Here is a 16,251-nt window from a genome sequence, read left to right as displayed (position 1 = left end):
ACAGGCGCAGTGGCTCATGCTTGTAATCCCCGCACTTTGGGAGGCCGAGACGGGCAGGTCACTTGAGTCCAGGAGTTCAAGACCAGCCTGGCCAATATGGTGAAACCCTGTCTCTACTAAAAATATGAAAACTAGCTCAGTGGAGTGGCAGGCGCCTGTGGTCCCACCTGCTCAGGAAGCTGAGGCAGGAGAATCCCTTGAACCCAGGAGGCAGAGGATGCAGTGAGCCAAGATTATACCATGGCACTCCAGCCTGGGTGGCAGAGAGAGACTCCATCTCAAAAAAAAAAAAAAAAGAAAAAGAAAAAAGAAAAGCAGTCAGACAGAGTGCACAAACAAACAAAAAAATCCCAGGACAGAACAGAGCAGAGCAAACCCCCACCCTACGACTGTCTTTTAGTCCTTCACTTTCTCTCTGGGTCTCCAGTCTCCGTCCATGTCTTATTTTCAGAATCACAGAACCTTAGCTTTTGGTTTGCTCTTAGAAACAACCTAACTGCTGTAACACATCATTGGTCAGCGCGATTGGCGTTGATAACCCTGGTCCCCACAAAGCCTCCTGCTGGCTGTTAAGAACTTTCCTTCTTTGGGCAGAGAGGATAAAAAAGCACCATGACTGTCCTTTCTCTGGAAAGGACACACTTCACACACACTCACAGCACCAAAACGCCACTTCTTCCTTTTTCTGGTATCAAGTTTTACAATAAACCTCAACTAAATAAGCGAAGAAACAAAAGCAAAAATACCAACGACCTAACTCAACCTCTCTCTTTTTTTGTGTGTGGATTTTTAAGAGAATCAGGTTTACTGACGTGGAATTTATCTCCAATAAAATTGAATACAAAAAATAAGGCGGGGTCCCTGATTTTAAGGAGCATTCATGCAAATTAAAAATTACCGTGTATATAGTTAGTAACAATGTATTGTGTACTTGAAAATTACTGACGGAGTAGGGTTTAAACGTTCTCACTACAAGTAAATATAAGTATGGGGCCAGGCATGGTGGCTCATGGCTATAATGCTAGCACTTTGGGAGGTTGAAGTAGGAGGACGGCTTGAGGCCAGGAGTCAGAGGCCAGCCTGGGTAACATAGTGAGACCCTGTTTCTACAAACAAAAACTGAAAAAATGAACCAAGCATGGTGACACATGCCCATAGTCCCAGCTATGTGGGAGGCTGAGGTGGCAGGGCCACTTGAGCCCAGGAGTTTGAGGTTGCAGTGAGCTATGACTGTGGCATTGCACTCCAGCCTGGGTAACAGAGTGGGACCCTGTCTCAAAAAAAAAAAAAGATTAAATGCAAGCATATGAGACAATGCATATGTGAATGAGCTTGATTTAACCATTCCATCATGTTCTATACTTCAAATGTTTGTGTTGTGCACTGTAAGTATATACAATTTTAGTGTTGATTTAAAAACAAACATGTCCTTTTTACCTGAAAAATTTCACCCTTCAGGTTCAGTTCGGTCTCAAAAGATGAAGTCAGTCACCCGAAGTGTCAGAACTGGAGGCTGAACCACTCCAGAGCCTGTATTCTTTATCATTATCCAAATATATCAATGAACAAATAAATGACTAACTGGATTAGTAAGTATAGACACGAGTAGATGAATCATATATTTAAATTTAAATTATATGTTTATTTTTAAATTAACACATCAAAACTGTATATATTTAGGATGCACATCACAAAATTTTGAAATCCCTAACATGATGGAGTGGCTAAATCACATCGATTCATATACACATTGTCTCATTGGGTCAGTGTTTCTACGGGTTTAGAAGAAAGAGAATAGCTTTTGGAATCATACAGACCTAAGTTGAAACCCAAACTTATCTCCCATGATTCTCTGGAAGATACGGGCCCCTCTCTTTTCCTAACCTCAGTCTTTTATTCATCTGGATAATGGGGCCAGGAGAAGGCAAAATGCACATTGCTGCTTCTTGGGAGTATTAAACAAGGCAATCAAAGATGGATAGGAATATTAAGTAGACAAGTATCGACATCATCAAAATGGCGCTTACCAGTTTATTTCTGTATAAAGAAGGAATTTGCAAAGCTGACTTAGATGATAGAATCTTTTTTTGTAGAGACAGGGTCTCGCTCTGTTGCTCAGGCTGGAGTGCAGTGGCACAATCACAGCTCACTGCAGCCTCCACCTCCCGGGCTCAAGTGATCCTCCCACCTCAGCCTCCTAAGTAGCTGGGACTACAGGCATGCACTACCATGCCTGGCTCATTTTTTAATGTGTAGAGACGAGGTCTCACCATGTTTCCCAGGCTGGTCTCAAACTCCTGGGCTCAAGAGATCCTCCTGCCTCAGCCTCCCAAAGTGCTGAAATTACAGGAGTGAGTCACTGTGGTGTGAAGGAATAACAGTGACACTTTGTCCTTTGTTCTGTCTTTATCTTTCTACCTTTCTCTCTCTCTCTCTCTCTCTCTCTCTCTCTCTCAGTGTCTCTGTCTGTCTCATGTATTCATTCATTTACTCATTCTTGTTTGGATGCCCAGAGACCTCCTTGTTTTCCAATCTAGCGGTCACCCCTTACTGACTCCTGAGATGGTGTCTCACTATGTTGCATAGGCTGGACTGCAGTATGCAATCACAGCTTATTGCAACCTTGAACTCCTGGTCTCAAGTCATCCTCTTGCCTTGACCTCCCAAAGTGTTGAGGTTACAGGCGTGAGCCACCATGCCCGGCCTGTGGACATGTGCAACAAGCCATTAAGATGCTCTGTGAGGCCTGTAGCCTGGATCCAGTGAACGAGGTGAAAATTCCATCGAATGCCTTGTTCAAGAGCTCAGCATTGAGCTTCCTAAGAGGTGAAATGAGTGCCTTGGTCACTATCAATAATGTAAGGAACTCCACAGGGAAAAAGGAGGCCTTGCATTATGTGTTTGGTATGTGCAGAGACACGCGTGAACTTGATTAATATTTGGAGTATCTGTGAGGCAAGAGATTCCCAGAGCTCTTTACCCCAAAGGGGGCTACCATAAATGAGGAATTGTTAGTGCTGCCATTGGGCAGAACCACATGGCCAGATCATTGACAATGGCTCAAGAATCTTTAGAAATGTGTACAGGTGGCCGATTGCTATCCTGCGCATCCGGTGCTAAGACGACTGCCTGAAGCTCAGCTAATTTTGCTGACCTGTTCTTGGTCAGGGACACCCTAAGTAAGGGATGAGAGGCAGCTACTCTCCAGAAAGCTCCATCCTGTGTGATGGGGGCACCGTCACCCATAAAGTGTATGAACTCCCTTTGCTATTCACTCAGTTACTTCCACGGGGCTCCCTAGGTAGCTAAGGGGGCCTAGAAAGAGGTGCTCTCCTCCAGCACTGCGGAATCTGGCAAGAAACTGGGGATGGGGAGGCCGCCCTCTGCTGCAGGCAGGATATACTGGGAGGCTCAGGCTGGCTGCCTCCTGTGTTAAGAAGGCCTCACAGCCATGTTGATCATGTGGGGTGCTGCTTCCAGGACCCAAGGCATAACGGGCAGCTGGGTACACAGGGACACAGGCTCAGGCTCTCCTATGTTTCCAGGAAAACCCAATATGGGACCAGCAATTGCCTTTCTAATGACATATAGTGTGGGTCCAAGAGGGGCAGTCTCTTGCATCAGAAACTCATGGACGCTGGGCACAGATTACACAGTGGTTCACACCTGTAATCCCAGCACTTTGGGAAGCCGAGGTGGGTGGATCACCTGAGGTCAGGAGTTTGAGACCAGCCTGGCCACTATGGCAAAACCCTGACTCTACTAAAAATATAAAAATTAGCTGGGCATGGTGGTGCGTACCTGTAGTCCCAGCTACTAGGGAGGCTGAGGCAGGAGAATTGCTTGAAGCCGGGGGCAGAGTTTGCATGAGCCGAGGTCACACCACTGCACTCCAGCCTGGGAGACAGAGTGAGACTCTGTCTCAAAAGAAAAAAAAAAGAAAAAGGAAACTCATGGAAATCTATGATGGTTGTGGGTAATCCAGAGACTCCAGGAAGCATGAGAGGGGTTGCCAAAGCCTCTACAGTAAAGGAGTCCATAGGAGGTTGGGAGGTGAAGCCCAGATGGGGGTGCCTGTTGTGTTGCAATTTGGGCAGATTCTAGAGCTTTTGGGTGAAGAGGGGCCCATTCAAACCGGGTTGATTTGAAAGTAGCAACATAAATGGGCTTAAGGAAAATGTGCTGGCCAAGCATGGTGGCTCACACCTGTACTCTCAACACTGGGAGGCTGAGGCTGGAGGATCGCTTGAGCCCAGGATATTAAGACCAGCGTAGGCTGGGCACGGTGGCTCACACCGCTGGGAGGCCGAGGCGGGCGGATCATGAGGTCAGGAGATACAGACCATCCTGGCTGACATGGTGAAATATTGGCTTTACTTAAAAAAAAAAAAAAAAAAAAAAAAAAAAAAAAATTGGCTGGGCGTGGTGGCGGGCGCCTATAGTCCCATCCACTCAGGAGGCTCAGGCAGGAGAATGGTGTGAATCCAGAAGGCGGAGCTTGCAGTGAGCCAAGATCGCACCACTGCACTCCAGCCTGGGCACTCCAGCCTGCACTCTGTCTCAAAAAAAAAAAAAAAAAAAAAGACCAGCGTGGGGAACATAGTGAGACCCCATCTCTACAAAAAGTAAAAAAAAGTTAGCCTGGCGGAACGGCACACCTGTGGTCCCAGCTATTTGGGAGGCTGAGGTGGGAGGATCGCTTGAGCCCAGGAGGTCGAGGCTGCAGTGAACCATGATCACACCACTGCACTCTAGCCTGGGTCACAGGCTAGAATGTGCCAGTGGCTGATTCTATGGAAAGTCATCCTGGGTGTGGGGGCTTTAATGGGTATGTGATGTTTTGTTTTGTTTTTGACACAGGGTCTTGCTTTGTCGCTCAGGCTGGAGTGCAGTAGTGCAATTATAGCTCACTGCAGCCTTGATCTGAGCTCAAGCAATCCTCTTGCCTCAGCCTCTCGAGTAGTCAGGACCACAGATGCACACTACCATGCCCAGCTAATTATTTCTCTTTTTATTTTTAGTAGAGAGGAGGTCTCACTATGTTGTCCAGGCTGGTCTTGAGCTCTTGAGTTCAAGCGATCCTTGATCCTCCCACCTTGGCCTCCTAGAGTGCTAGGATTACATATGTGAGCCACCTCACTGGGCTGGTACATGATGTTCTGAAATACATATACATTGTGGAATGACTAAGTTGAGCTAATTAACGTATGCATCCCTCACCTTCTTATTTTGTGTGCATATGGTGAGAACACTTAAAATCTACTCTCTTAGCAATTTTTGAGTCCTGTAGTCCCCGCTTATCCAGGGAAAATATGTTCCAAGATCATGGAGAATACCTATCATAAAATTTAATTTATAAATTAGGTGTAGTAAGAGATGAACCACAATAATGAATAATAATACAATAAAACAATTACAACCATGCACTGTAATAAAATTATACGTATGTGGTCTCCCTCTCTCAAAATATCTTATTGTACTGTATTGTACCCACCTATTGTGGGACTGCGGTTGACCACAGGTACCTGCACTGCAGAAAGGGAAACCTCAAATAAGGAGGGACTGCTGTCTATGGTACATTGTTATTAACTAGAGTTACCATGTTGTATTAATACAGTAAATCTCTTAAACTTATTCCTCCTGCACTACAGGTGCACACCACCAAGTCCGGCTAATTTTTCAAATTTTTAGTAGAGATGAGGGTCTCACTATGTTACCCAGACTGGTCTCAAACTCCTGGGCTTAACCAGTCCTCCCACTTTGGCCTCCTAAAGTGCTAGGATGATAGGTGTGAGACACTGCGCCTGGCCATCAACTTCTTACAAAGTTAAACGTATGCTGGCCAGGCACAGTGGCTCATGCCTGTCATCCCAGCACTTTGGGAGGCCAAGGCAGGTGGATCACCTGAGGTCAGGAGTTCAAGTCCAGCCTGGGCAACATGGTAAAACCCTGTCTCTACTAAAAATACAAAAATTTATCTGGGCATAGTGGCATGAGCCTGTAATCCCAGCTACTCAGGAAGCTGAGGCAGGAGAATTACTTGAACCTGGGAGGCAGAGGTTGCAGTGAGCCGAGATCGCACCACTTCACTCCAGCCTGGGCAACAGGAGTGAAACTCCGTCTCAAAAAAAAGAAAAAAACAGTTAACCATATGCTTATCTTACAATTCAGAAATTCTGCTTCAAGGTGTCTTCCCAAGAGAAAGGAAAACATATGCCCACAGGATGATTTGTACATGAATATTCATAGCAGCCTTATTTGTAATTGCTGGAAACTGAAAGCAACCCAAATATACAACTGGTGAATGGATAAACAAGTTGTAGTATTCCATACTATGGAATACTCCTCAGCAATAGAAAGGAATGAACTTAGGACTGGGCGCAATGGCTCACACCTATAATCCCAGCACTTTGGGAGGCCGAGGTGGGCGGATCACCTAAGGTCAGGAGTTCGAGACCAGCCTGACCAACATGGAGAAACCCCGTCTCTACTACAAATACAAAATTAGCCGGGCGTGATGGTGCATGCCTGTAGTCCCAGCTACTCGGGAGGCTGAGGCAGGAGAACCGCTTAAATCCAGGAGGTGGAGGTTGCAGTGAGCCGAGTTCGCACCTTGGCACTCCAGCCTGGGCAATAAGAGTGAAAGTCCATCTCAAAAAAAAAAAAAAGAAAAGAAAAGAAAAGAAAGGAATGAACATAAACTTTTCGTAGAGATGGCGGTCTCATGATGTTGTCCAGGCTGCCAAGCAGTTAATCTAAACTTGACTTAACCCCTGGAGCCTTTAAACCCAATAAAGCCACCATTGCCATGGGGAAGGCCCCTAACCATGATAATACTGACTTGAGGCTCTCTGGAGGAAAAAAAAAAATCAAGTATAAATATAAACAGGGCAAAGAGGACCTAATCTCACTCTAAAATATATCCAGTAAGTATTAAAAAAAAAAATTAAAAAATTTCAGCATTGTATGGGTATACCACAACTTATTTATCCATTTACCAGTTGTTGTGTATTTAGATTGCTTCCAGTTTCTGGCAATTATAAATAAGGCTGCTATGAATGTTCATGTACAAATCTTCATGTGGACATGTTTTCCTTTCTCTTGGGAAGACAGCTCAGAGTGGGATTGCTGGATTGTACGATAAGCATATGTTTAACTTTATAAGAAGTTGATAATACTGATTTGAGGTTCTCTGGAGGAGAAAAAATAGAGTATAAATATAAACAGGGTAGAGAGGACCCACTCCCACCCCAAAATATATTCAGTAAGCCTCAAAAAAAAAAAAAGATAAAAAGATTTCAGCATAGTACAGAATACCCCAACTTGTTTATGCATTCACTGGTTGTATATGTGGTTTGCTTCCAGTTCTGGCAATTACAAATAAGGCTACTATGAACATCCATGTACAAATCATCATGTGGACATGTTTTTCTTTCTCTTAGGAAGCCATCTTGGAGTGGGATTGCTGGATTGTACGATAAGCATACGTTTAACTTTATAAGAAGTTGCTGGCTGGGCACAGTGGCTCTCACACCTATCATCCTGGCACTTTAGGAGGCCAAGGTGGGAGGATCACTTGAGCCCAGGAGTGTGAGACCACTCTGGGCAGCATAGTGAGACCCCATCTCCACAAAAAATTTGAAAAATCAGCCAGTCATGGTGGTGTGCACCTGTAGTCCCAGCTACTCAGGAAGCTGAGGTAGGAGGATCACTTGAGACCAGGAGATTGAGGCTGCAGTGTGACGTGACTGAGCCATTGCACTCCAGCTTGGGCAACAGAGGGAGATCCTGTATCAAAAAACTACCCCCAAACAAAAAAACCTGCTGGTCCCAGAGTGCTCCCTGGAACAGGGAGCTAATGCCTGCTTGAGACCAAGCAACAGTCAGAGAATGAGATCTTTCCTCTGAGAGCTGATGGTGTCATTAGGAGGCATGACTCAAATCAAGACACAGAGAGAGGTCTGGGCCCAGATGCAGCATGCAGGGCCTCTGGAAACAGGGTTGCAGCTTTTTACTCTAGTTCCTAAACACCAACTTTTGAAACTTCTGAGTCAGGCCAGTTAAATTATAGCAGAGGGTTCAGTAGGTCTCAGCAAATGCAGCATCCAGCTCAAAGAGCATGCCCCCCAGCTGGCAGCAGTGCAGTGAGCAGCAGGGCAAGAGGAGAAAGGCCCTGGTGCTGGTGCTGGTGCTGGTGCTGGTGGTGGTCATCACCTAGATCCCTGCTCCCAGCACCGACTGTGCAGCCGCCCCACAGAGGCAGAACAGGACCCTTCGGTGAGTGTGTGGCATCATCGGTCTTGACATCCGAACCAAATTTCGGATGGGGAGATTCATCCCATTTTTGCAGATGGCCACAGCATCAGCCTTCAAGGTTCAACTCCAAAGTCCCCTCCTCCAGAAAACCTGACCTTTTCTTGCCTCCTCATTGCTCCTCATTGCTCCTCATTGCTCCTACAACCTGTCTGCTTCTCTCTTTCTTGCCTCCTCATTGCTCCTACAACCTGTCTGCTTCTCTCTTTTTGTCACTTAACTTCTTAGAATGGAAACTTGGGCTTGCTCGTGGAAAAGTCAGATTGTAAAATATTTTAGAGAGGTTTATTCTGAGCCAATAGGAGTGGTCATGGCCTGAGGAACACAGTCTCAAGAGGTCCTGAGCAAGTGCACACGGAGGAGTTGGATGCCAGTTTGGTTGTATGCATTTTAGAGGCAGGAGTTACTGGCAAAGTCATAGATCAATACATGGAAGGCATACATTGGTTTGTCCTGAAAAGGCAGGAGATCTTGAAACATGGACTTACAGGTTATAGGTGGGTTCAGAGATTCTTTTTTTTTCTTTCTTTCTTTTTTTAGATGGAGTCTCACTCTGTTGCCCAAGCTGGAGTGCAGTGGCGTGATCTCGGCTCACTGCAACCTCTGCCTCCTGAGTTCAAGTGATTCTCCTGCCTCAGCCTCCGAGTAGCTGAGACTACAGGACCCCGCCACTATGCCCAGCTAATTTTTGTATTTTTAGTAGAGACAGGGTTTTACCATGTTGGCCAGGATGGTCTCGAATTCCTGACCTTGTGATCCACCCGCCTCAGCCTCCCAAAGTGCTGGGATTACAGGTGTGAGCCGCTGCCCCCAGCCTCAGACATTCTTCAATTTGCAGGGTTAAGGGAGTAAAGCTGTGTCTAAAAATTCGGAGGTAGCAGAAAGGAGTGTTTTTAGTTAACATAAGGAAATCTGTTAACTAAACCACCAGGTCAGAGCAACCTGCACGGTGCATGACCTCAGGTCCTGTGTATAACTTGGTATCTTGAGGTCACAAAGAGTTTATTTCCTCAGCCGTAATCTCAATTTTAACATTAATGCTGGTCAGTTGTGCCTAAACCCCAAAAGGCAGAGGGTACAATGAGGCTTGTCTGACCTCCCTTTCCATCATGGCCGGGAATTAAGTCTTAAATTTTTTTCTGGGGTCCCGTTGGCCAAGAGGGGGTCCTTTCAGTTGGTGAGGGGCTTAGAATATTGATTGATTGATTGATTGAGATAAGGTCTTGCTCTATCTCCCAGACTGGAGTGCAATGGCGTGAACACAGCTTACTGCAGCCTCGACTTCCGAGGCTCGAGCAATACTCCTGCCTCAGCCTCCCGAGTTGCTGGGACTAAAAGCACTCGCCATCACACCCGGAAAATTTTTTTTATTTTTTGTAGAGACAGGGTCTTGCTATGTTGCCCAGGCTGGTCTCAAACACCTGGGCTCAAGCGATCCACTCACCTTAGCCTCCCAAAGTGCTGTGATTACAGGTGTGAGCAACGGTGCCTGGCCCATTATCTCATTGAATTGTCTTCACAATCCTGCTAAATAATTTTCATGCTCTCTGCTCCAGAATGAGGAAACCAAAGCCTCTCAAATCACAAGGGACCGCCCTCAAGATCCTCTAACCAGCCAGGGAAGAGCTGGAACTTGAGCTCAGGCCGCATGATTCTCCTCCGCCGAAGGGACAGCTCAACTCAGCGGCTTTCAACCGGCTCCAGCATGAGGCCTCCATTTTCCCTTTGGAAATTATTGCCCAGGGTGGTCCCAAACTCCTGAGCTCAAGTGATTCTCCTTGTCTCAGCCTCCCAAACAAAGTGCTGGGATTACAGGGGTGAGACACCATGTCTGGCCTAGGTTTTTATTTTTAGTTTACAGTTGTTAACACAAACTAAATACGGCCTGAGAAGGACTCCGTACTTCTCTATTTAAGTCCTTGTGGATGAACTGTAACCTAGCTTAATAGGCAGGCAGAATCGAAAACCTAACTTAGTAGTATGCACCTGTTACATCGGCTAAGTCTTGGCCAACCCAGCAGCTGTACTTCAGCCATTCATACACGGCTGAGTGTTCAAACTGTGTTCAAATAAGACATATGCCGAGGCCGGGCGCGGTGGCTCAGGCCTGTAATCCCAGCACTTGGGAAGGCCCAGGTGAGCGGATCATCTGAGGTCAGGAGTAAGAGAGGAGTCTGACCAACATGGAGAAACCCCGAACCCCGCCTCTACTAAAAATACAAAATTAGCTGGGCGTGGTGGCACATGCCTGTAATCCCAGCTGCTTGGGAGGCTGAGGCAGGAGAATTGCTTGAACCCGGGAGGCGGAGGTTGCAGTGAGCTGAGATCGCGCCATTGTACTCCAGCCTGGGCAACAAGAGCGAAACTCCATCTCAAATAATAATAATAATAATAAAAATAAAACTAATAAGACATATGCTGAGCTGTAACCAATCCAGCCATTCTGTACCTCACTACCAATTACTGTACATCATTTCTCTCTCTCTTTTTTTTTTTTTTTTTTTTTTGGTCTACATATCTTCCGCCACGTGGCTGAGCTGGAGTCTCTGTGAATCTGCTGTGATTCTGGGGCCTGCTCCATTCGGGAAATGTGCGTTGCTCAATTAAACTCCTTTACATTTAATTCGGCAGAAGTTTTTCTTTTACCACAGGCTTATATTCCCCACTGCCCTCAATAGCCTGGAAAGTTCCACGAGGACCCATGTACAAAGCCTCACCCTGGGGCAATGGCTGAGCTTGGCCTGACCCTCTAGGCTAACAAGGTGAAGTCCGTGGGGCCATCGAAGATGGGGTTCCATTAACCAGGATAGGGTGAAATCACCAGCGATTTTCCTTAGTGTAGGTCCATTCTTCTGTAAGATGGAGAAGATGGCATTCCACCCAGCTGAGGGCTTGGGAGAATGGAATAAAAGGACTTCCAGTGCTGTGCCAACCTGGACAAACGCCAGAAAGCCTGGTTCGTCTTTTGACAAAATCCCCCTTGATTCCCCACTTTGCTTTTCTCCCCTTCTTTCCTCTCTTTCTTTTTCTTTCTTTCACTCTCTCTCTCTCCGCCCCCCAACCCCCCCGCCTTGCTTTCTCTTTTTGAGATGGAGTCTCACTCTGTAGCCTCATCTGGAGTGCGGTGGCGCAATCTCAGCTCACTGCAAGCTTCGCTTCTGGGGCTCAAGCAATTCTCCTGTCTCACCTCCCAAGTAGTTGGAACTAGAGGCATATGCCACCACACTCTGTTAATTTTTTGTATTCTTAGTAGAGACGGGGTTTCACCGTGTTGCCCTAGGTGGTCTCGAACTCCTGAGCTCAGGCAGTCCAACGGCCTTGGCCTCCCAAAGTGCTGGGATTACAGGCGTGAGCCACCATTCCAGGCTTCTCCCCCTTTTTCAAGCCTTCTCCATTTCCTGGCTCCACCAGTTCTCTCCAAATTCTTTCCAGTGCAGGCTTCCATTGTTATTAAAATTCCCCTGGGCAAAAAACAGGAAGAGGAGGGCAGGTGGCTGAGAAATCCCAGAAGAGGGAGGAGGGAGGGACGCTGAGTAGCTCACCACCTGGCCAGCCTTCCTGAGTCGAGGTGTTGTTGATAGTCAGAATCTCTAGCCCAGCTATGTCATTATTTTCTGTTCCATAGGAAGGATTTGGGTGGTTGCCTCCTACTCTCCAAAATCCACAGCTGTCCCTCAAGGTAGCTCCCCTGGCACTGGGACCTTGGAGACAGCCTCGTAATTACACTAATAATAAGAGCAACAACAATAATGAAAATAATGACAGCTACCACTTATTGAGTTCTCACTCTGTTCCTGGTGTTCTTCTGAGCTTTTCACAGGAGCTCAATTAATCCTCCCAAAAGCATTCTACATTTGGTTGTATGCATTTTAGAGGCAGGAGTTACTGGCAAAGTCATAGATCTGTTCTTTTTTATTTTAAAAAGTTTATGGATACATATGGGTGGAAAGAGTTGAATTAGTTGGTGACACATTTTCATTCGTGATTTATAGAGGATCCCTCTTTTGTTTTCCTTATTTATTTTGTTCCCTTTTGTTTCCTTTCACTTCTGCTATTGTCTTTATCATTGTGTACCTTTTGCCATTATCTTTGTTAATGTGTATCCTTTGCTATTGTTTTTATTATTGTGTATCCTTTGTAATTATTTTTACTATCTTGTCTCCTTTGCTATTATCCTTACTATCCTGTGTCTTTTACTGTTGGATTTATTATTGCATAGCCTTTTATTAAGTTGAAATTCACAAATCATAAAATTAGCCATTTAAAGTGGACAGTTCAGTGGCATTTAGTACAATCACAACATTATAGATCTTTTTATTAGTATATGTCCTTACAAATTGTGTGTTGCCACCAGTAGTGTGGTTCCAGTTCAAGTTGGCCCATATCTTTGTCAACACTCAGTATTGTCCGTCTTTTAAATTTTCACCATTGTAGTTGGTAGCACTATACCTTTAAGATTTGATTCCTATTGCTGTCTCTAGTTTGTTGCTTTTAACTGCTGCAAAGTCCTCCATGAGGGATCCACCATATTCTATCATCCACTCCCCCATTAATAGGTAACCAAGTTTCTTCTAATTTCCACCACAGCAAAAAACTCTGTGACAGAGAGCTTGTATCTGCCCCTTTGTGATGTGCATAATTATTACCTTTGTGTAGCCACCCAGAAGTGGAACTACTGGGTCTTAGGATGTACATATACTTAATTCAACCAAGCAATGCCATATTGTTTCTGAAATAACCACACCAATGTACATTCACACCAGCTGTCCACAAGGGTTCCTATGTTTCCACATCTCTGCTAATACTTGGGATTACTTTGAAATTTTCTTAAATCCATCTAACAAATGTAAAGCAATTTGTTATTTGTATTTGTGTTTCTTGGATACCTAATGAGTCTGAGCATATTTTGTATGAGTTTTTTGGGTTTCCTTCTTTATAAATCTGTTCATACCCTTTGCTTATTATTCTCATTTATTTTGCAGGACTTCCTTGCATATTTGGGTCAATATGTCAACCTTAAGTCAATAGTACAGACTGCAAATGTCACCTTCTCAAGCTGTTACGTGTTGATTTACCTTGTCCGTTGTGTCTTTTGATGAACAGAAATCTTTAACTTTGATGTAATGAAATTAAACATTATTTTGCCTTTAGATTTGTCTTTCTGAAGTTTTAAAAAATCCTTCCTCGGGCCAGGCACAGTGGCTCACATCTGCAGTCTCAGCACTTTGGGAGGCTGAGGTGGGCAGATCGCTTGAGCCCAGGAGTTTGAGACCAGACTGGGCAACATGGTGAGACTCTGTCTCTACAAAAAATACAAAAATTAGGTGGGCGTGGTGGCATGCACCTGTAGTCCCAGCTACTTGGCAGGCTGAGAGATGGGAGGATTGCTTGAGCCCAGGAAGTTGAGGCTGCAGTGAGCTATGATTGCATCACCGTACTCCAGCCTGGGCGATAGAGTGAGACCCTGTCTCAAAAGAAAAAAAAAAAAAGAAAAAAAGAAGAAGAAGACAAAGAGGAGGAGGAGGAGGAGGAAGAAAAGTCCTTCCTCATCCCCAAATCACAAAAATGTTATCTGCCATTATCTTTTTTTTTTTTTTTTGACAGAGTCTCGCTCTGTCCCCCAGGCTGGAGTGCAGTGGCGCGATCTTCGCTCATTGCAAGCCCCACCTCCCAGGTTCACACCATTTTCCTGCCTCAGCCTCCAGAGTAGCTGGGACTACAGGCGCCCGCCACCGTGCCGGGCTAATTTTTTGTATTTTTAGTAGAGATGGGGTTTCACCATGTTAGCCAGGATGGTCTCAATCTCCTGACCTCGTGATCTGCCCGCCTCGGCCTCCCAAAGTGCTGGGATTACAAGCATGAGCCATGGCGCCCGGCCTCTGCCATTATCTTCTATTAACTTTGTAGTTTGACCTTTTGCTTTGAGGTCTTAAAGCCATTTGGTGTTAAGCGCCATTGTTATATGTACTTGAGTAATGGGAAAACTGAGGCACACAGAAGGTGAGTAACTTGGAGAGTATACAGTTCAACAAGTGACAGAACTAGCATTCAAACCCAGGCAGCCTGGCCCCCGAAACTGTGTTCCATAGCTACTGTGTCATGCTGGTTCTCCATTGACGAGGATCGGTGATTCAGAAGCTGCTGTGTGCAGAGCCTTTAAATACCTATCTTTCACTCTGTCCTCCCAACAGCCCTGAGCAGTAGGGCCTGTTATTACCAGATTAAGGAACTGAGGTTCCCAAGAGATAAAGTGGCAAAACCAGATCTTTCAGACTCCACCCTTTGTGTACTTGAACACTAAACTATAGTCTCCCCTGAAAAACACAGGAATCATGCAGGAATCATCCTCAACACTCGCCCTCACCCCTACGGACACAGTTGATCTTCATTATTCATGGAATGTGTATTTTCAAATTTACCTGCTTGATGAAATCTGTGGGTAACCCCAAACCAATATCTTGGGACTTTTGCAGCTGTTTACAAATATGCACAGAGTGGTGAACAATTTGAGTTGCCTGAGGTGCGCCCTCCCAGGTGAGGTCGATTAAGGCGATGCTCTCCCTTATTTCAGCTCTCATTCTGTAAACAAGCATCCTTTTTGTGGTCTACTTAGTGCCACGTTTTGCACGTTTTCATTGATTTCACTGTTTAAAATGTCCCATCTAGCGTCCTAAGTGCAAGAAGGCTGTGGTGTGCCTTATAGGAAAATACACAAGGCTAGGTGTGGTGGCTCATGCCTACAATCCCAATACACTGGGAGGCCAAGGTGGGGGGATCACTTGAGTCCAGGAGTTTGAGACCAGTCTGGGCAGGAAAGTGAGACCCCATCTCTACAAAAATTAAAAAAAAAAAAAAATTAGCTGGCTGGGCGCAGTGGCTCAAGCCTGTAATCCCAGCACTTTGGGAGGCCGAGACGGGCAGATCATGAGGTCAGGAGATCGAGACCATCCTGGCTAAGGTGGTGAAACCCCGTCTCTACTAAAAAAATACAAAAAACTAGCCGGGTGTGGTGGCGGGCACCTGTAGTCCCAGCTACTTGGGAGGCTGAGGCAGGAGAATGGTGTAAACCTGGTAGGCAGAGCTTGCAGTGAGCTGAGATCCGGCCACTGCACTCCAGCCTGGGCCACAGGGCGAGACTCCATCTCAAAAAAAAAAAAAAAACAAATTAGCTGGGCATGGTGGTGCATGCTTGTAGTCCCAGCAACTCAGGAGGCTGAGGTGGGAGGATCACTTGAGCCTAGGAGTTCAAAGCTGCACTGAGCTACGATTGCACCACTATACTCCAGCCTGGGCAACAGAGCAAGATCCTGTCTCAAGAAAATAAAATGAGTAAAATAAATTTTGAAAAATTTAAAAAGAAAATACACATTAGAGAAGCTTCATTCAGGCATGAGTTATATCACCATCGGCTGTGAGTTCAATGCATATATATTAAGTTGTCTTTAAAGAGAAACACACCTAAAACAAGGTTATATATTGATCAGGTGACAAAAGCATTGTGACCAGAGGCTTGAAGGAACTTAAACCCTATGTTTCCCCCTAGAAGCAATGCTTTAGTAGTTGCTAATTCAGTGTTAGAGGTGACTTTGTAGAACGTAACTACTGTGAGAAATAGGATTGACTGTATGCTAAGTTTCCTCAATGTGACTGCAAAACTCTCATTCTAATCCATCTTCATCTCTGTTGGCTGAGCCATCATCTTACCCACTGATTACTGCAGGCGGCTTCAGGTTCATCTCTTGGCTCCCAGTATTCCCTCCTGGCACCTTGTCTCTACCAGTAACCCAGCAATCAGAGTGATAATCCGATTTCAGATATGATTCCTCCCCTGTTGACACTCTCCAGGAGCTCCCCCACTGCAAAGGGAGAAAGACCACCTCCCTGACGACAGCTGAAAAGATTCCACATATTTGGCTCCGGCAGAATCCTCCAATCTCA

The sequence above is a fragment of the Chlorocebus sabaeus genome, chromosome 6 (genome assembly GCF_047675955.1).
Source record: "Chlorocebus sabaeus isolate Y175 chromosome 6, mChlSab1.0.hap1, whole genome shotgun sequence".
In the NCBI taxonomy this organism is placed as follows: Eukaryota; Metazoa; Chordata; class Mammalia; order Primates; family Cercopithecidae; genus Chlorocebus; species Chlorocebus sabaeus.
This window is presented reverse-complemented; position numbering follows the sequence as displayed.